This window comes from Plectropomus leopardus, chromosome 5, assembly GCF_026936395.1.
Source record: "Plectropomus leopardus strain MGB_pleo_1.0 chromosome 5, ASM2693639v1, whole genome shotgun sequence".
NCBI classification, from domain to species: Eukaryota; Metazoa; Chordata; class Actinopteri; order Perciformes; family Serranidae; genus Plectropomus; species Plectropomus leopardus.
In genome coordinates, this window is record NC_142180.1 from 24,009,573 (window position 1) to 24,032,399 (window position 22,827).

The 22,827-nt window shown below is 39.4% G+C and overlaps 1 protein-coding gene across 2 annotated transcripts in view; it reads left to right on the forward strand.

The window, feature by feature from the left end:
* agbl4 (AGBL carboxypeptidase 4) overlaps window positions 1–22,827 on the forward strand; it is a 497,335-nt gene that overhangs the window by 162,325 nt on the left and 312,183 nt on the right. The window lies entirely within an intron of this gene.

Here is a 22,827-nt window from a genome sequence, read left to right on the forward strand (position 1 = left end):
GTGAAACTGTGGAAATATTGCCATCGTACCTGCTCTTTGTTGTTGCAATAAACATTTTCTGTTGCATTTTAATTATCTTTTTAATGAGGTGAAACTTTAAATGAGCTCTTTGCCACATTCAGAACATTAATATAACAACAAGCCACTATTTTCTATGTAAAGATATAGTGGAGTAACTGCATCCTGAATGAAGTCATGCTTCCTTCCTGAGTGTATGTTGTAATCCGAGCTTCTCTGTTTCTTGTTGTGGTAGCTGTGCGGCTTTGTTTGCCTGTCAGTGCACGAGTCCCACTGACTATGTCCAACTGGCTCGCTCATTGCTGCCACTCTGCACTGTGCTAATACAGTACAGTAGTTATCATTAATAATGGGACTGAGTTGTCGCAGAGCTGTAGTGCCCACCCTCCAGTTCATCCTCAGGTTAACACCATTAGTTTTGTCAGCACTGTTGCTTATGTTAGCACTGTTCTCTGTTCTCAGACTCTGAAATATGCCCTGAATGTTACCTACAGCTCTTTGTTATATACAGTAATGGTCCAATGTTGGTAGAATGAATGTGTTTTTAGTCAGTGGAGGTGTTTGTATTAGGTGATCTACATATTTATATAATTTCTGAACATTGATTTGAATTTTAAACAGCTTGAGATTTCTAGGTTCACCTAACCAGGAGTACTTCATGTTGTTATTATAGTAGATTTAATACCCATATTCACATTTGATAAGAGTGTATGCATACCTGAAGTGTCTTTAAGGCTTATAAAATGTGCTGCTGTTTTTCATACATTCAGTCTGGTATCTGTGGTTGCAATGACAGGAAGGAAATTGGAAACTAGTGTGTAAGCTCCTGCCTCTTGTATTGCATGTTGGGCAGGCATGTATATTTCTCAAAGCTATTGAAATGCTCTTTCATGACAGTCTATGTCTATTTTACTCCTCTCAGACCAGATTGAATGGCCAAAACACGATATCTCAAGCAGACATTTTGATTTGAAATCTATGCAGACCCATAACTCAGTGAGGTTTTGTGCCTGCTTTTTTCCGTCCCTTGCTATCTCCGTGTCATGTACATTTCCATGAAACACAGGTTTTATTTTGTTGCATTAGTATAGCCCAGAATAAAATCTAATTGGTTTATTAAAATAGACACTGGTTATGTAAGCTGTTTGCCAAAGGTATAAAACCTCATTTACATTTAGATGAGGCTTAATTCACTTTGTTGTCAGCCCTATGCTGATCAAGTCAGTGATGGCCCACAGATTTACATACAGTAGGTGTCTCAGCCAACAGGTCCTCTGACATAGAGTTATTCCAAACCATTAAAAGCTTTTTCCTGGTTCTGCTTAAAGATAACATATAGTGTGATGATGACCCCATCTAGGTAGTGTTTGGTACAGCAGAACTTCAACATTATGACTATATTCTTAAGTCAATGCCAACCTTACTTACTGCTTTAGTTCACTGTGTAAAGAGCAATATGCAAATTTTCATTAAACCCCATATGCAAATAGAGTTTTACTTGTTGAGATCATCTTTTTATGCTACTTAGGACAATGCAAAATCATGGTAGAGAATAGAAGATTTTGTTAATCTGTAAACATTAAGTCTTGGCCCATTGTTGTGTATTGTGTCAAGAGGCAGAGATTTCTGAAAGTGATAAGAGAAGCCTAATTGTTTTTTAGAGTGAAATCCAAATGACATTCTTATCTTGTCTTGTCACATTTGTTTCGTCACACACTCCAACTGTTGACATTTTTCAGCTAAGTCCCAAATTCTTTTGTGGGTGCATCCTCGCAATGTCGCTGACTAAAGTACCATCTGTCTCTACAAAAGATGACACTGGCAGTGCAGGCATATTGTTTTACTGCACCTCTGGACCCTGCACCAGATGTAATTAAGCACTCATTGATTAGACAGTCCTGCTGTCTGCTGACAATGACTTGCATGGTCAAGGAAATTCCCTAAGGGTGACAAGTGTTTAATGGGATCCATTGATAAGCACAACTCATAGACTCATCTGGGTTTACAATCAATTTAGTCAATGCAATCCAAGCTATGGCAGACTGGAGAACAGAAATGCACACACTGATATTATTATCATAGAGTACCAGTGTTGGGAAGGTTACTTTTGTAATGTAACATAGGTTATATATTACTAGTTGTTATCCTCTTAAAAATGTAATAAGAAATGAAACTATTTTGATTAATTTATCAAAGTAATGTAACTTTTTACAGTTGCTTACTTTTGATTACTTATATAACAAATGTTTTAAACTGGGCAATAATGCTGAAAAGTCCTAAAAACATAAATCTGAAACAGATTTAAACCTCACAATAGTACGCAATACTATAGAGTAGTGTTAGAACCCTTTTCTGATTTTAGAAGGAAAACTTTGTTGAATTACCAGCACTGAAAGGAGTTTTTGTTCGATGACATATCCGCCCACCTTGGCATTGTTGACTGGTCACAGGCATGGCAGACTCAGGTTGCTGAGAGCAATGCACATTCATTTTGATTGGCAGATGAAAGGCAGTGCAAATTCAAACAAACAAACTAATCAAAAACAAGGCTCAGAATTTGGCAAATAAATGTTGCCTGTTTGGACGGAGAGACAGCTTCTTGCAACGATTTGATGGTATTGCACTCAAATTAGTCCCAATGGTTTTTTTGACCTCCATTGTGTGGAAATATGCTAAAAGAAGGCATTTCTGTGTGATGAAAAGACAAAAAGCTACAGAATGATTTTTATTGCGTACACATCCGTTTTTTACAGAAATTAATATATTTGGAGGTAACCCCTTTGTGATCAGCAACACTTTTATCAGTAACTGTAAATTGACTACTTATTGTTTTGTCATTAACTGTTACTGATTATAATTACATTTATTTTGCTACTTAATTATGTAACGTCATAAAATGTAACTCGTTGCTCCAAAATACCGGGTAGGCCTTTCAAGACTTATGTATTTTTGTTGTCTGAATTGCCTACCTGACTTGTGTATCTTGTGACAGCTTTTTAAAATTGGGAAAATCAGGAATTAAAAGAAAACTTCACTCCTCAATGATCACAACGATGACTTTCCCAGTTTTACCTTGAATTCTTGAAGAAAACATTTATTATTTTTTATTCCGCATGCTGCCACATTGAACAAAGAATCCAAAAACTTGGAAAACTCTTGATGAACTGAAGTCATAGGGGACTGCATTTAACAAAAGCAAAACTATATCAAAACATCTACTTTAAAGCTCTCACACAGCTCGAGCAATATAATCAAATATCATTCATCCGGTTGTATGGTCAGTACTTATTTAGGGGTTTGGTTGCTTTTGGCTTCAATTTCTCCAGAATTTTCTCAGTTTTTGGATTCTTTGTTCACCACCACCACCACCACCAGAGGTATGCAAGAATTAAATATAACACAGGGCAAGTAACTGATAAATTAACTGTCATGTGGAGGGTAAAATCGTCCTTTAAATAAGCTTAGAAAAACTGTGACTTTAGAGCTGGGGTGGGGAACCCCCGGCCCCCAGCCCACGAGACCATTTGAGCCGTCCTGCCACGCATTGTAAAAACAAATATAAACTCTGGGGAAAAAATTGTCGACAGCAATTTCTTTTCTGAGATAACGCTGATGGCTATGCATGTCCGAGTCAGGTTCAGGGTCAGTGAACACAACACGTGAGGTTACGTTATATCGCGCGTCATGTGATTTGCGTCATGGCGAATGTCTAGAAAATGAATGTGGAGGAAGAATGCCGCGTTTTTCGGGATTCGGTTATTTCTTTGTCGAAGTAAAATGCAAGCCACTTTGCTTAGTTTGTGGCGTGGGGCTGGGAGTGACGAAAACGTCCCATCTTCAGCGTCATTGCAGCTCGAAACATGCTAAACCGGACGAGTTGGAAGGACGTGCGTTTTGATAAAGTGAACGCTCTGCATCGGAGTTGGGGTGTTTAACAAACATCGTTCACAAGACCACAGACTGACAGAGACAGTGTTGGGAGGACAAGTTTTTTGGTGAGTGAATTAATAGCTGAGAAGCTGAAACCTCATGCAGAAGGAGTTTGTGAAGGAGTGAAGCCTAATTTATTTATGTTTTATATTTACTTGTAATAATCGTGACACCGCGATAACTGGTTTTTCATACGATCAAAATCTATAACCGTTGCATCGTACGTAGCTGCTGCTGAAGGCGATCTTCTATCACACTTGATTAAATGTCTCCCATCAGTTGAAATAATGTATGGTGTACAGCATTTGTCTACCTATTTCACTGTTTTCAGTAATAACTTATTCACACAATATTAAATTCAGTGTATTTAGATTAATAAGAGGTGATATTTCACAACTTTACTGTATTATCAGTGTCACCATTTTTAATCATGCAGTACAATATTATGACAAAATATGAACTACTGAGTTTGAGAGGCGAATGCTCACCACTGGCCTGATGATCATCAGAGAGAAGTCTAAACTAGGGCGATGCCTGTGTAAGTGCTTTTTTACACCTCCTTCTCTAAATTAAGGTCTCCACCTCTGACATTACAGGCCTTACAGAATTGCGCACGCACTTCATGGATTTGCTGTGCAGATTTTAAATCACCCCTCAGTAACGATAATTGATGAAGAAATATTTTCTCTATCGTTGAGATAAAGAAAAAATGTGAGAAAGAAAAGGCTGCCAGGAGATAAGTAATGAGGATAAATGTTGAAGAAAATATTTCCACTGTTCACTGATGATGAAGGTTTTGTTGTTTTTCCCTTCTTGTCCCCCCCCCCCCTTTTAATTTTCTCCTTTTTTCTTACAACAATGAAACAGTGTATTTAATCTGTCTGGCCTTATCTTCTCCCAGAAATGGTCATGTTGCAGTTGCACAGTCCCTCTAAAGAATGACTGATTAGAGTCTTAGCTAAAGCAACATTTACAGAGCGAGGACAGAGAGATAGAAACACAGAAGAAGCGGGAGATGGTTGGGAAGGGGAAAAGAAAAAAGGAAGTATAGAGGAAAAGAATAATATGAACGCTGGGGCATGGGGGTTGGGGGGCGGTCTGTAGCTGGTCGGGGGAGAACGCAGTCAAGCTTGTCAGAAGATATTTATATACTCCAGAGTGCCCCATGAATCAGGATAGTTGAGTTTCCATTGATTAAAGAAGAGGAAAACGTTTTTACAATCAAGCTAGATGCTCAGAACGAGTGGCTTTGGAGAGGCCTGCGCTTGCCGCAGTGTACAGCTCTCTGCCTCGCCTCAGTCTCTCATGAAACAACCCACAAAGAAAGGCTGGCAAGAGAGGGAAATGCATATTTTTTAATTAATGTAATTTTTGCTTGTCTTCAACCTGACCATCATTTAGAAATTTTGTGCCGCTCGTTTCTCCACATGTGAAGATATTATCCACTATTGTGCATTGTGCAGTCATGTGGCCTTTTAGATAGTTCTCTTTTTTTGCTTTAACTGTATTTTTTTGTATAGCTCACCACCCTAGATTGCTGTAACTCTTATGGGCTTTCCAAAACAAGATCCATTCGTCTGAGTGGGAGGGAGCACTCCTGACATCTGATGTATTGAGAGGCACTCCCAGTCTCTCTGTCTCTCTTACATGTCCTTGGCAGCGGAGAAGCTTCACTGCTCAAATCACTAAATGGCCTCTCCAGTTTCCCTTTTAGCAGTTTTCTCTCCTCTCTCTTTCTTATAAGTCAGGAGTGTAGTATGGAGATAAATTTGAGTTGTCTAGGGACTGTTGGCAAGACCATTGCTTTTGATTTATGCTATTTATTGGCCATTTGTATCCATAAGAGATTACTCTTTATTATTGTGTTTTTTTATTATCGTCATGTCCTATCTGTGGCTTTCTTCAGGCACATTTTTTCAGTTTTATGTGTTTTTGTTGTGCCATATGATGCCATGTCAGTTGGGTTGTGTTGTATTGGTTTGACCCTGAGGGAAGCTTCCCAATAGGGGCAATGCTAAGTGCAAAACCTTGCATGTGGTATTTTTAAAGTGACTATTTTTTTTATATCAGCAACGGATCACATGACTACTTGTATGTGAAAGGGAATGTTTGTAGTCATAAATCTATATAGAATAATCCCTTGGCTCTGTAGTGCCCCTCATTGTTTTGATTTTCCAACCCTGAAACCTTACTGTTTTGTTTCACTCACATCACTCTAGTCCAGAACCTCCCCCTATGCTACCTGCTTATCATAAAACAACAGAGAAAATAAGTTTAGTGACTAGATGAGGGAAATATTTGGCTCTTTAACCAAATATGAGTTGTGTAAAGCAGTTGGTGGAGAGCAAAACAGAGCTAGAAGAAAATGAATATTGGACCTACCATCGAGCTAGACTCTGTAGATGCTGTGTTACACCTTATCTGTTGAATGTCAAAAAAAGCAAATACTTGTAAACAAGTTTGCATATTAACTCAATAGATTGTGTCAATGTTGTGTTCACAGTTTATTTTTGCTGCATCCCTAGGGGGCAAAATGTTAGTTATTGCAGGTATATTAATTTACGGTTTTTCTCAGTTGCTTTGATCCTTTTTGTCAGATCAGAACTTAAATTCTTTCCAACTTAGTCACCAGGCAAAATGTTCATGTAGTTTGTTTTTGGCACAAAAATCACTTGGTCATTGTTCAGAAAAAATCACTTTTTGGCTTGAAACATCCACGTTTGGTGGCACAAAAATAGCTGGGGAAGCAGGGATGGGTTTTTGAAAAACGCAGATTTGATGCCACAAACATCAGTGGAAACACAAGGTCAACGAAAACAGTGATGTTGTTTTCAAACAGTGGTCTGCAGCTTGGCAGGCATCTCGCTGGGTGACGCGCCATCCACTAGCACTTCCACCTTCCCATGACAAAACTCAGCCTATATATTAAGTAGGGCTGCCCAGTGAAAGCTGGAGATTCAAATCATCAGTGGAAGACCACTCAGTCGACTAAGATTTCTTTAAGTCGAGCAGTTTTTTTTGCTGTGCAGTGTGCTTCTAGGGACGTGTTGGTCCCCAGATTTTTGCTGCGGAGTGAATGCTCTTGACTATCATGCCACTCTTTGTGAAAAGCCGCTGTGTGCATGATGCAGCAGCACAGAGGAGGAAGAAACTCTGCACCTTGGGCTCTGAGATAACGTTGTCTTCTTTCTTCTGCTTGGAAGTGATAAATTTAAAGCTCACAGCAACTTAGTGCGACACACTCTCTGGCTTTTGTTTAATATCTAGTGTCGGCAAAACATGTTGTGCATATCCGATCTGCTGTTAGCGTCGTTACCCTGTTTACATGAATGCCGCTGTCACACTGAACATCCCAGTGGACCTGTTCGGTTTTTAAAACTTTATATGGAATAGAAATGAATCGTCTAATTCGTATCAAACGGCCAAATCTGATTTAACTAACATAACTCTGAGTCTGGTACAGCCTTAATATTAAGTCACTTTAGAAACATTGATATGTTTCACATGAAATGTGGAAAATATGCCAACATTTTCTTTTGAAGACAGCACTTCTTTCTCAACAGATTGTTTATTTCTTCTCTATCTTAATTTGCATGTCTGAGCAGAGCAAACACTCCAAAGGTGGTCCATCCGAGAATCACAATAACTACACACAACAGATATCTGCCTTCATCACTTAGCTTCATTGGGGCTTGACTGAGTGTTTTGCCATGGGAGGTGAGAAGCGATATCAGTGGGACTGCATGAAATGCAGAGCAAATGAAACAGCGATAATCCCGTCTGACACTCGGGCCTGTTGCATATGGTCACGTCTAATCACTGAGTGAACACATTGGCTCAGTTGCGGTGGTCGGATACCTCCTCTGCCAGGAAGTAGGACAAACAACCTCGGTGTTTTGTAAGTTAATTGTTGATGGTTCTGATACGAGCTATACATGGGAGACCCTGCCAGCACCTCATCTTCTCAAAATGTCACCAAATGCTAGCAGCAGCAAGCTGTTTGGGAAATTTTGAGTAATGAAAGGATTTGATTATCAACTGTATACACGGTGTGGCTGTGAGATTTGGAAAGGTTGAGGGGAGGAATATTCAGACGCTGGATATTATAAGAAATAGCCAATTTGTAACATAAAAATTGGCATTGTTGTTACTTCATCATCTGTACTGAAGGATGTGGTGTGACACAAACAGGTTCAACTTTGTTGTTGTTTTTAAATTCTAGCTTTGGGCTATTTTGTGTTCTAAATGTACCTTGGAACATCACCATTCTTTGGCTCAGGGCCTGCCTCTAGCGTCGTGATACAAGTGTGTCGTAAGTGAAAATTACTGCAACCGCACTTCTGCATTGCACAAGTGGTGCTCGCACACAAGGCTCCAGTGATTCATCCAGTAATTCATTTCCAAGCCATTCCTGACGCCATAAACACAGTTTCAGAGCAGACGTCTCATTTTTCATCCCAGTCAAGACGGTGCGGTTTGGAAAAATGGCGAGGATTTGTAATGCTTTACCAGTTCATGTTTTTCAAGATGCCTGTGTTTATTCTGCTGATTTATTTAGAAAACCTCTCAGTGAGATGAGCTTCATTGATGTGCCAGGGTTTGTTTGATAACACAAATTCATGTACAGAATATGCTTATACAGTGAAGGGTGAAATACTGATAGGAGCAGAATTTTGATAGAATACATTTTGGTCTGAATCCAGGCAGCTATCTTGTAGGTCTACTGCTCAAAGTAAACAGTATTGAAATTCATTCCTCAGGGGCAAATGCTGTTATCAGTTGTTTTTTTTCTCCCGTGGACATTTCAAACAGCTCTTAATAGTGAACATCTTGAAATGTGCTCTAGTTTTTAGACAGACTAAAATAGTATCTATTCTAGTTTTGAGAGGTTTACAGACATTTAGCCTTATTTTTCAAAGCCACTGTTTACTATATTTTTATGTTAAAGGCTGTGTCATTCACTTGTAATGGCTTTGAATAAAAAATAAATGAAAGAGGTTTAATTGGCACACATTTGTAATTGACTTGATGCATATATCAAAAGGAGAATGTACTGGACTTATCAGACTTTGAACAACATTATATTACAGTGAAGATGAACTCACAGAGGCAATAAATTCTACTTGAAGTACTAATGACTGCATTTAAAAATGTTTCCTGAAAAATAGTTTGAGATACAAGGTCCTAACTTAACTACAATTCCCACAGAGCATCAAGATGAGAAAAAAGATAGGATAAAACGTTATATTTTCCCAGGGAAAATGCTAATTTAAAATTCTACCATGACAATAACAATGATGCTCAAATACATACTACGTTGCCAATAATAAAAAACACATTCATAAATCTGTATTCATAGATTTTTTTGTGGCCACTAGCAATAACCTGTTAAAGCACAATATTGACATATTATAAGCCTCCAAAGTTGTAAGGGGAAATTTTTTTGCAAGCAGCTACTTATTTACACATCCTGCAGACACGCAGCAACATTAGCATTAACTTGTGGTGGTTTTGGTCACCTGATGAATCTGAGTTCAGTATTCATTCTCTTTTAGCTCTGTTTGGGTCTTCACCAAGTCCGCTGGAAAATATCGGTTCTTAGGAAGCTCAATGCTGTTACGTTTTCACCAGCTAGCCGCTTACTTTGTCTGTTTGTTGTGTGATGCTGAGCCGATAGCACAGTGTATTTATTAGTGCTTGTTTAATTTGATTGCCTTTGTGTCTGAAAACAATGCTGACCAGAGCTGTGAGAGTAAATCAAAGTAGTGAAGTTGCACCCCAGAAAAAAAAAACAATGAGTTGTAAAGATGCTTAAATATTCGAGCTGAGGGTCTGTTAGCATCCCCATTCATGTTGCAGTAAATCTATCCATTGTTCAGGTAAAAATATTGATTAGTGCACCTTGAAGAAACTTTAAATAACTGAGCCTTAAGTTCTGTTGTCCAATTGTCGTGTGTGTGTGTTTGTAGTTGTATTGTTGGATGCAATTAGTGATATGAACTAACGTTGAGGTGTTGATTAAGTTTGGATTTGTTAAGCAGCCTTTGCACAGTGCAGTGAAGCATTATAAAAGAAGGACATGCTGTCTGAATGTAAGTAGCACAGAAGACAAAGTGGGACATACTATTGTAACAGACAACATTTATATCCACAAAGTCAAATGCATCTTTCAGAGAAAAAAATTGGAGAATCACTAAAATGTCAAAATGAACATTTGCTTAATAGTCTGTGATCCAGCATAGCATTTATAACAATTAATAACTTTATTCAACTAGTTTGACTGAGATTGTCTCCCAGTGCTTCACTTCTTCAGTCCTTTTCCTATTCTGACTTTATCCACAACGTAATGCAGAGATGTTAAGATACAAAGATGTTTGCAGTCCTTTCTTTCTAAATTAAGTCATCCCAGTTATCAACTCTGCTTCATGAATCTGGCATCATCTGGAATCTCCTGCTGTGATGGAGAAACTTCATCCCAAAAATCTCCCTGCGCTCTTCTTCTCTGATGAATTATGTCTAAATTGAATTACCAAATTATGTCTCTTAATCTCCCATATCCGATGGTATGAAAAGGGATTAGCTTGTCATAGGATGGATTTACTTTTATGGTATATTCCAGAAAAATGTTCCATTTGTACTTTGTGACTTTGTCGTATATATATTTATTGCTCAGTATCTTAATTTCTCTTAATTGCACGATGGTTGGGTGCAGCGCCTGGAAAAAATGGCTGCTGAAAAACTCCTTGATCTTCTGCCAAGGCTTTTGAATGGCATTCAGTACAGCCTTTTCCTGCCTTTTCATTTTTTCTTTCTTTTTGAAAAGCTGGCATTGCATTGACAGTAGCAGCACTTAGTGTAATTCCCCAGATTGAAAAGCTGTTCCACAATGAGAGATTTCCTCTGCGTTGCTCCTAACTGTTGAAAAACCCACCCTGGGATTTACAGACACCCTCTCTCCTGATTCACACAACTCCTGGATCCACTCTTGCCACTTCACCTTTCAGCCTGTTATATATGGGCCAATCTGGTTAATGTACACAACACTACACTGGTCGAGCAAATAAGTAAAGAAAAGGCACCGCTGGTTAAATAAATTACAAGAGGGATCCTGGACATTAGAGATGAAGATCAATTGTTTTAAGTCCGGGCAGTGGCCCTTCTTTAGAACAAATACAGCCGACTCCAGGTCAAGAGCCATTTACTGCTGTTCTGGATTAACTGGGCTGTACCTCATTTGAGAAACTGCTGTCCACTTTGGGGTGATTTGTTTGCTCTTGAGTGGCAGGATATAGATGCTGTGAAGAGGACTAGACTTGCTTTTTGTCTGGTTCTCCTGCATTTTCGATGACCGGAGTTTTATGTTCTTCCTTAATTTTTTTTTCCCGCTGACCTATTGGTTATTGGCCAGTGATTTCTTGCCTCCCTTGTTTCTCTTCTTTTCTTGCATCGGCTCCCTGTGTTCCCGAACTCATTACAGAGCAATCAGCCCCAGGCGTTGAAGTGTGCACCCAGAGGGAGCAATAACTGTAAATAAACACTACTGCAGGCTCTCCGATAACATGTTACCAAGATGATAACAGCCCTTCTTAGCAGGCCTGTTGACCTTCTCCTTGCCTTAGGCTTGCCAAGGACTCCTCAGCTCCCTACGCTTTTATCTCCTAACTCTCCTCCACCACTGGAGCCGCTGGAAAGATTACTACTGAGGGAAGAGAGGAAAAGGAAGGAGGGAGTTACACCAAGAGAATATAGAGAAGAGGAGAAGAGAAAAGCGATGAGTGCTGGGAGCTGAAGACACAAAACAAGATAGAACAACAAAGAGACGACCTGGGCAGTTGTCCCTCTGCCAGTGCCGCCACCTCCTCTGTCTGTCCTCAGTCTTTGTAGGGCTCAACATAATTAACTTGTTAAGAGATAGCATGAAATTGGAACAGACTTGTGGCCACCAACACGCACGACACACCAAAAGCGAAAGATAAAGAGAGAGAGTGACGGACAGATGTGTAGTCAGAAAGAAAGTGATGGAGGGAGGATGAAAACTGAGGGATGACGCTTCCCAAATTCTGATTAAAAACAGCCAACCAGCGCCGTTTTAGGCTTAAGAAACAGATGAAAGTGAAGATTGCAATTCCTCATGGTTGACTCCTCAATACTAATGCAGAGTGTCTGACAGTAGCATGTCCAGAGCTGTGGGGCTAAAGCACTGTCTGGATGAGATTGATAATACAATTAAGCCAGTCCCAGTATGAATGCATCACTATGACCCATTACTACACCAACCGCTTCAGATGGAGCATACCAGTCTAGCTCTAGGGCCTTTTGGACGGAAAAAAATACAATTATAAAAGGCTAGCTCGAAAATGTGTTCTCTTTAGAATGTGCAGGCAGGCCTGTACATCATCAGATATGTGTGGGCTGCCTGCATATCTCACTGCTGTCCCCGGGCCCAGCTTTCTTCATCTATATTGAAAGGAGGAGCTCACTGGAGCATAGATGGACTCATAACAATATGTTTTTCCCCTCTTATTGTCCCCTCTTATTGTTTGCTCTTATCCTGGTTTTGTTGTATATTAAGATTATTTTCACAACAATTTTCACATAATGTTTACTAATACACAATCACTTATTGTGTGCATATGTGTGTGTGTGTGGCAATATAACACACCAGACAAGATTGTTTTAGATATTAAATTTAAATGGAAATGCGTCTTTATATTCAGACAATGTTGCGGACAGCAGAATATTCCAGTCAGGGCACATAGTTTTAAACAGAAATGTTCTTGGTAAAGTGAGAGGCAAACATTTAAATGATTAAAAAAATCAGTAAGACAGCACTGATATGGTTTATGGCTGGTTATATGACATAATATGACATAGGTGTGGATGTTTCCAGTAACCTTTTTTTGTTAACTTTGTGCTAAAATTCTGCAAATTTTATGCTCTTATGTTTATTTTGTAAGTCTTGAGGGATTTGCTTTTGGTTGTTTTTTGGTGATGTGTGGCTGCAAGTCACTCATCAAGTGAGGAAACCAACTCACTAGTCTGTAAACTCTCCATTTGTTGACTTCTGCCAGCTAGCCAGGTGAAGTTTTTAGATGTAAACATCAGTAAACATCGAGGAAAGATGGAGAAGATAGGCAACAGCTGAACTAGCATTCTACTTGTCCATTGTGCAGGTTTTGGAAAATAAACTGGATGACCTCTTTGCTGCATCATTTTCCAAGGGATATCGGGAACTGTAATATTCTGTGACTCGCAGACAAACTGTCTGAATCCTGGACAGCACAATTTGGCTGTTTTCTGTATGCCATTCTGACAAAGCAGAGGACTCTGGTGAGAGAAGGAGAGGAGGTGTGTGTTTTACGGTGAATAAGGTGTGTTGGTGGGAATGTGAGGTGCTGTCCCACTCCTGCTTTGGATCACTGCTACACGCTGTTGAGAGGCGGCAGTAGTGTGGCGCTGCCAGTATTCAGAAGGAGCCGTCTTGCTGAGGTCGGGATGCGTGGACAGTTGAATCGTCACTCAGTCATTCACTTACAAAAATTTGCAAATATCTTCTCTCATCCATCGATTTGGATATTCGAGTGAGACCACATAATGCCAACCCCAAGTCAAATGAAGTTTTGATGAAAATACAGAGATGCAATCGTGCAGCCAGAGCACACAACATTTTTGGGCAACTGAGGATAGCACATTCAGCTTTAGGAATAATTTTGCAGTTGTAATTCTGCAATGCTAAACAAAACAACTCCCATGACCTATAGCTATACGACTGTACTGTACATCTAAACCCTTGTGTTGTCACATGTCTAATACTAAAATAAGAAAAATAAAGGTTAGGACCTCGACAGTTATGTCAGCGTAACAGACCCTGCCTGTGTCATCTGTTGTGACATGACTACTGGCAGCTCCTGGTCTTAAAACTTAACTTGTAACATAAGAGTATTGAGTTAGCATTAGCTGTGCTTTATGTGACTTTAACCCACCTGGAAGACAAAAATATAAGATGAAATGGCTAAACGCCCCATGGCTTTATTGCCAACCAACTGTTGCATTGGCCTTCTGCCTTATGTGCTACTCAAAAAGAAATGTTTAGAAAATGAATGCTGCTGGTTCTTTGATGTTGTAATTTTAAGTCTTATGTGGTGCGCCATAAGAGCATCAATGGACACGTGGCAAATGAGGCACGTAAATTATTGCTTTCAGTGCGTTTTGGCCTTGAGAGCCTCACTGCTTGTTCCAGGGGATAGGTCTAATTGCTGGTGGGGATAAATGTTTGTACTAAGCATACTTAATTAAATTAGGATACTTTGGGTGATAATCTTAGTTTATTCCTTGTCTTTGTTGGCTCTGATTTTCCAAAAATCAGTCACCGAACAGCATCCATCCCCACGTCTGTTTCATATTGACCTTAAATTAACATTAGCTCAGCCTCGTTTGGGATCATGTCATTCACTTAAGGCATAACTGAGCTTGTAGCTTTGCCAAAGTATCTCCTCACTCCGACGTCTGACCTACTCATTTTGGCTCAAGACTCATATTAACTTCAGCTGAACTTTTCAATGTCCCCCATTTTTGCAATGTAATTGCACCATGGAGGTTTCTTTTGTATTGGACGGGAGAAATAACTACAACAACCCATAGCTCTTTCAAGTTGCATATGTGAGTATTGTATTAAAGGTCCTGTTGAGTTTGCCAGGCAACAAGTGGAGACTCCATCAAGAAACTGCCAAGAAATAGCCTGGCACGTAAGTCCCCAGAAAACTACAACTTGTCATTTTTACACTTAAAAGAAATGAGAAAGAAATTGTTAACTCGTGAGCGTATTTAAGCGGATTGAGTTAATTTTGATGGAGCCAGGCTAGCTGTTTCCCATTGTTTAATCTTTATGCCATGTAAAGCTATCCAGGGTGCTGGCTGTAGCTTTATATACCAAATAGACATGAGAATGGTATAAAATCTTCTCATCTAACTCTCTGCAATAAGCATATTTTCAAAAAGTCTAACTATTCCTTTAAGATTGTCTAAAAAAAAAAAAAACCCAACCCTGAACCCACCTTTTAAACTGTTTAAAAGATAGACTGCAGTTTAGTATACCTGTTAGGTAGTTAGATTGTGGAAACTTGGAGGTGACCTCTTTAATCTTGCCTGCAGATGAAGTGATAAGGCATCAGGGGAGAAGGCAAGGCTTTAAGAAGTCATGAGGCAGGAGATTGATGTTGCCTCTGTGACAACTTGCCTTTAGATGAGGGGAGAGAGAGAGGGAGACGGCGAGAGAGAGGCAGAGAAAAACCAGACGTTTAGCTGCAGGTCTAAACTGAGACCCCTTCACTATGGCTGCGGCGGCTGCTGGCTGGAATCAATTCTATCTTTATCAGTCCCCCTCTTCTGTGTCCAGGAATCCTCCTCACACCGCAGAGCAGCCGGGGGGAAAACTGATGTGTTTTCCAATAATGAAATGGAACACAGCAAAAAATAAGTTTAAAAAGGTGCCTGGCTGCTCTCCCTCAGCAGTACAGCACTCTTTTAATCTCTTTTCTGGTGTTTAAACACAGTTGTTGCCATGCCTATGCCAGTCAAAAGAAATTGAATGTATTATCTAGCCTGTGTGTGTGTACTTGTGGATTGTGCATCAACAATAAGGTTGTTAATTTTGCTGAAAGAAAATGGATTCTCATACCAAGTATGTATTTTTCCGAGTTACGCAGTGCAAAATCTGACAATTCATCTTAATCAGAATAATCTTGGAAACTGATTGCCTTGAAAAGGGAAGTAAATCTAAATTTGAATTTCAATTTATGTTTATTTTATATCTAATTGTTAAGTTTACTTAAAATTTAGCTGTACTTACGTTTTTTTTTTCTTTTTTTAGTAAACCAGTTAGTCTGACTTAACTTGATCATCACAGAGAGGATTTTGCCAATAATGACGTTTGGAGAAAATACAAATATGATTGAGTAGTTTGCAACCAGCAGAATTCAGAATATTGCACAGTAAACTTATTTACTGAAGTTGCTAAAACTCAAAAGGATTGATTTAATTAAACTTGTCATTTTTAAGTTGCAACAACTTCACACAATTGAGAAAACACAACAAAATTTTCAGTAAACTTTACCATTAGATATAAAGTAAACACAATTTAAGACTAATAAACATATTTACTTACATTTTTAAAGGCAATCAGTGACCGAGATTTTTAAAAGTAACACCGTCAACGTACAACACATGGAGAATTTATGAGATCAAATATAATAGTTAAGATTTAGGATATGACAGCCGGCACGTCTGCTAAGTAGGCAGCGCTATAACCACACAGTCTATTTCATTTTGAAACAACTGCCTATTACCATTCTAATGGCTGGTTGTGTGAGTGAGTTCCACCTCAGGCCCGAGGCAGGCAGGCCTGCTGCTGCTGCTGCTGCTGCTGTACGATGATCCATCTGCATGGCAGAAACCATCCATCCAGCGCATAGCTACAGGCTGCAGGCCGGCCCATTGTGTGGGCTGAGCACTGTGACTGCTCCCTCTTGTACCTCCATAATGGGATTACATTAGCCAGGTTCTTCTGCTCCCTCTCCAGCTCTCTCTTTCTCTCTCATACACACACACACACACACACACACACACACACACACACACACACACACATACAAACACACACACAGAGTCTGTGAGCCCATGTGTGAATGACTGACTGTCCACTTGGCCACCTCGTGTTTGCACCCTGTTTACTTGCCTATGGCCCTGTGTAATGATGCAGGTTTCATGCCCGTTTTACAGACACTTTTGTTTTCAGCACAAACATATAATGTTATAGTGATTCCCACTTTTCTTGAGAAATGCGCCGCCCATTGCTATTTTTTCTCATTTGTTTTCATGTGTGTGAGAGAGAAAATGAGACAGAAGGAGAGGAAGAAATCCGAGACAGACAGACAAAGATAGAGAGAGACACAGAGGGTTTTGTTCAGGGTTTTCCTCAAGGAGAGGCTGTCATGTGTAAAATCTTGTTCAGAACCAGCAATTGTGTTTTGTTGGGCTGCACCAGCAGGGCTAAGCTGTTCGTTGAAAACCAATTTGTTAATGTCTAAACGCTGCACTAGTTTTCCCTCAAGGACAAAGATTGATATTCAACATAACCTGCCAAGACACCACTGAAGAAGAATATGGAGAGCGATGATACTCAAGAGGAATTATGCAAGAGATCTCAAGGACTAGAAATTGTGTCTTTTTTCGTCTTTCTCATCTTCAGTCTTCAGTCTGTAGTTCATTAGCTTCTCTTCCACTAATACAGTCTGTCTGGTCTATGAAGAACTGAGAATAACTCTTGACAAATCTGGTGTGCTGTGCATCGCTTTTCAACATCATACAGACTCAACACAACTTATCTCTGCTTTATCTAGTTTATCTTTAATGCTTTCAGAAGGCTTTTCAGAAAAATCAGCAGGCCGTTTATGTTAGTTAAATACTAAATGATATGGGATTGATTAAAAGGGTCAGGCTCCCAGCCTACCAAAGCGTTTGAATCGGGAGGTAGCCACCATAAAATTAAAACGGGGATCAATGGCGTGTCATATCCCCGCTGCTCCGCGGGCTGAACATGCAATTCTAACGTTGAGGCTGTAGCCATCTCTCACGTCAGGCCTTCCAGCATCAGGCTCAATAACCCAGCCGCCCATGGCTGCTGTCTATTGCTACCCGTTCTACTGTATTCATGAACAGGAGCACACTGATATGAGTTTAGTCTCTAACTTTTGGCTTCTCTGCAGGTGTTTGACCAGTATTAGTGGTACCATTGCTGTATGCAGTAGTTTATTTGAGGTTTTCATCAGTTCCAAGTGCATAGGCTGTTGTATTGGAACTCAGACTACTATTTTTTAATAATTTACAGACTTTACAGGGAGAGGTTTGTGTACCATCAGAGGCTTGCTTTAAATCCTGTCCTTTCCATGCATGGGCGGATTATGAGACATTGGGTCCCTGGGCACAGACATGCAAAAGGCCCGCCCACCCCTATTACATCAGAGCAAGACATTCAGACTTTGTTCTGGTTTTGCCTCTTTTTGTTGTTTTGCATCTCTGTCAGCATCTTTTTGTGGTTTTGTTCCTCTGTCTGTGGTAATTTAGTGTATCCTTGTGGTTGTTTTGGTGTTTCTTTGCATTTGTTTTGTGTCTGTTTGATGGTGCCCTGTGTCTCTTTAAGGTAATTTTGTCTTTTTTGGTTGTTTTGTTTGTCTTTTTAGTTGTTTTTTGTGTCTTTGGAGTCTTGTTGAGGTATATTTGTGTCTTTTATGGTTGTTTTCATCATAGTCCTCTGTGTCTTTGGTGTTTGTGTGCACCTCTTTGTGGTTGTTTTGTCCTGCTTTGTGGTCATCCTGTAACTCTTTATAGTTCCTTTGCATTTCTTTGTTGTCTTTATGTGTCTTTTTAATGGTTAATTTGTGTCTCTTTGAGGTATATTTTTGTCTTTTTGGGCCATTTTGTGTCTCTTCCTTTGCGTCTTTTTTAGGTCATTTTAAGTTTCTTTGTAGTCATTTGGTGCCTCTTTGTAGTTTGTAGTTTTGCGTGCGTTGTTATTTCGTGTCTCTTCTAAGGTCAAGTTGTTGTTTCTCTTTTAAGTCATTTCATGTGTCTTGCATTTATTTATTTATTTTTATTATTTGGTCATGTAGTTTCTATTCATAGGTGTTCTCTTGTGTCTCTTTTTGTTCTTTTGCATCTCTTTGTGGTCATTATGACTCTCTTCCTTGTCAATATGTGTTAAATTAACTATTTTTATTGTTTCCCCAAGTTTGAGATCAATCACCAAAGAAACTCATATCAAAATGAAATCAAAACGTATTTTTTTTGTCCATCTTTAAAGAAATTGTAGGAGCATTTTATTTGCTGATGGTTGTATACATTAGTACTGAATACTGGTGTGAGTGAGTGCAACCACAGGCAGCCAGAGGGCCTCATGAGGAGCCTGTAGTTCTCTTTTGTTACACTTTCCTCAAAGACTTCTGTTGTGGATAAATTCCCATGAGGTGACAAAGACAAACACGGTATATTGGCCTCATTTACACCCAATTCGTTCTTAATTATATGAATAGTACTTGATTGTGCTGTGCACCCAGCTAGCAGCATATTTGTCTCCGCTTTCCTTCGGTAATTACTGTGATGTTTTGTGAAATCTTTCCATCATAAGTAATGATGGCGAAACCGCTGATTTGTGAAAACGCATTGAAAACAAACTAAATTATCATCACAGTTTTTGTCTCTGTATCGTCTCTGACAACGTTTGCAACAACCTGTCAAACCTTCTTCTGTCTTAACGACATACAGCAGTTTCACTCATAGTGTGACTGCAGTGCAGCCATACCAATCAGAGAGAAAAATTGATTAGCATCATTTTCAGTTTATTTACAGTTGACTGTGTGGTGAAGTTCTATAATGATGTGAGGATGATTTTCACAGCCAAGATTCACAAGTCAGCGTGTTGATTTCTGATAATGGTTTCAATGCATCAACCCACTTTAAAGGTGAAAATAAAAACAAAAAGCAAGACTCCTATATATATATATTTATTTTTATTTCTATCTTTTTTATTCATATTCCTATTGCTATTTTTCTACCTATTTCGTACTTAATTCTGTAAAAAGCTTTTGTACTTTGCACTGAAGGAATGGAGAAGCTCTCCAATCTCGTTACACACTGTATAATGACAATAAAGAGCATTCTGATTCTGATTCTGATTCTGATATATAAATAATGAAAGTGCCCTCAGAGAGTGGTTGTGTTTCATCATTGAATAGTGTTTTTAAGACTGATAGGAGGCGTGACCTTTGGAGGCCATTATCAACATGGTCTAATAGGCAGTATTTGGCAGTGTCAGCTCTGTGAATAGCTGTGATGTTGGTATGAGAGATGATCGATTTGATGACACATCTGTGTGGAACAGGTGCTGCTCTGCTTTCCATCTCCTCTCTTTGTCTGTGCTTGCTAGCTGCAGCTGGGTCTGGTTCAACCCTCCGCCTGCTCTTGGCTTTATGTGCTTTCAATGGCTTGAGATTGCATTGCCAACCAGCCAAAATGCTAGTCCCTGCCTGCCTGCCACTTTTTAGCTAGCCAGCCACCGTGCAAGACAAACTAGAGTTGGACAGTGACTCAGTCATGGAATCAGTCGTCTTTCTCATTGAAATTATATCATCATGATGAGTTAAAGGAACAATTCACCCCCAAATCAAAAAATACATATTTTTCCTCTTACCTGTAGTGCTGTTTATCAAGAGAGATTGGTTTGGTGTGAGTTGCCGAGTGTTGGAGATATCAGCTGTAGATATGTCTGCCACCTCTTCAGTAAAATAGAACTAGATGGCACTCAAGTTGAGGTGCTCAGTGCACCAAAAAAAAAAAAAAAAAAAAAAACTTTTGAAAAACTTAGCAGCGCTGTCTGTTTTCAGAAATCATGACCCAAGATAATCGGTACACCTTGTTGTAAGCAGACCGAAGCGTGCATCCACTGCTTGCTCACCTAGAGTTGCTGAGCTATGTAATGTTACAGCTCAGCAGAGGAGAACCACATTAATGTTTACATCTTGTGCAGTCATGAGAATGAGCATCTTGTCCTTAACTAGACGCGTGCTTCTGTCTGCAGTCGTAGTTCGATAGAAAGAAAATAGTTCCTACACAAAACTGCTCACAACATGGTGTGTGGATTATTTTAAGTAACCCGGTAATGATTTTTTGAAAGAGACATGGTTCTTGAGTTTTTCAAGTTGACATTTTGGAGCTTTGAGCACTGCAAGCCATGTACCAACTACTTCCATTATATTCGAGAGAAGGCAGACATCTCTATGACTGATATCTCCAACACTCTGCAACTCACACAAAAACAACCCAGGCTGATAAAGGTGAACTGTCCCTTTAAAATCCATCAAAATCTTACATAAATCAGTAAATACATAAGAACATGTATTTTTTGGAAGTCATACTTTTTCTTTAAACACTAAATAATGGAGCTTAATATACTTTAATTTTATCTTGTGAATGTGAATTCTCTGGCAAGGTAAAAATGATATGAAAAGAGTTTAGAGTTATCACATATACTAAATTTGCATATGTTTTCCGTGCTTAAATACTGTATGTGCTAATTGAGAAAGTACACGTTTTTTCACATGTATATTTTGCTACATCGTGAGGTGCTCGCTGAAATGACCATGTAGACACATAAGAGATGGCTGACTGAACAGGTAGATCTTGCATTTGATTTTACACTTTTAATGTCAAATTATATTCATAATGTCATGTTCAAAATTAACAAGAGAGCTTATTCTCACCTGTATTTTCTGACACAAAAGAACATAATACAGACAGGAAGGCAGACATGCTTAAGTATTCCTCAGCACACGTAATTTCTGTACGATAAAGGTCACTCATAAACATAAAGACTTCTTGTCTCCCTTCTTTGCCCCTTTTATTGTCTGCATAGCTTGACTTTCCAATACTGTACGCTTCTTGAATGTGGAATTAGCAAAGCGCATGAAAAAGAAGATGAAGAATAATAGTTACTTACTTCAGCATAGCTCAGCCACTCCCTTAATAGTTAGAGGAGCTGTCTGCAAAAAGAGATTTTTTTTTTCCTAGGCACCAGTGTGCTGGAATGAGACGCCACTCAACATTAGTGGTAGCTGCGGAAGCTGTGGGTAGATGGGCTTCAAATGTAAATATGGATCAGTCAGCAGCTCATTGTTACACGATAACCTCATGCAATATCTTTCTCACTGATTGTGCATTACTGTTGCGTGCTGTGTTGTCAAAGTTGAAAATACCACTTTAAATATAAAGTTTTAAACTAAAGTATTGTGCTTGTATATATTTCAGAGCGCCTTGTACTTTTCTGCAGCCCTATATGAACGAATGATGGGTAGCTTCAGTGGAGCAGAGCAAAGTATGTGTGTGTGTGTCGCAAGCTGACTAGTGGATTAGCTCTGTCCGATGGCAGAAGGAGAGGGATCTACTTTGACAGTGTGGTAGTTAGCCCATCTGTCTATAATCAGCTGCGTCTGTGTGTGCGTGCTGCTGCTATGGTTCTACTTGCCACCAGGTGGTCAACAGTACCCTGATGTAGAGTTGTGTGGGACGTTGAGCCTTGCAGTTTGCCCAGCTTGCCAGAGAACTTAACTCTTGAACAGCTGCTTGGAGTTGACAGGTCTCATGTATTGGGTTAAGCGTGGCATTCAGTGAAAATAAGCTGTCAATTTGTCATTTTTCAGTGCAGCTCCAACAAGACAGCTAACACGCTCTCCTCTCACTTTTCCCCCTTTTTTTTTTTGCTTTCAATCATTAATTTGTGCATGCGCCACAAGAGTCTCCACTACATACGTGTCCACATATGAATCAGAAGAAACAGACAAGGCCTATATTTAGAATGCTTGTCATGTAATCATCTACTACCCCGTCATCTTATAGACAGCTATGAGAATTGGAAGCGGGGAAATAGTTCCCATCGGATTAATTATACTTTCACTGATCATCTGGATCTTTTTGCTGTGGATAGTATATTGTGTGTCAGATATGGATGACTGGAACAACCTTGTCTGTTGGTCTTTCTGCTCCTCATACTTTTTGCTCTCTGTGGGCATTGGCTTGCTTTAAAAGGCTTACCAGTGCATTAAAATGTACAGATACTGTACATACAGTTATAAACCAGGCAGGAGACCACAGTGACAGTGAAGCCCTATTAGTAGACCTTCGTCATCTGTGACTTATTGATTTAACACATTTGTCTTTGAAAGCAGATCCACAATTTGAAATGAAGGCGTGTCGTGTTTTCCTGTGATTGCGTGGCTGTCTGTTGAAATGTTTTGTGTCCATTGATTGTGAACTTTGTTTCTGTCTTGTGGA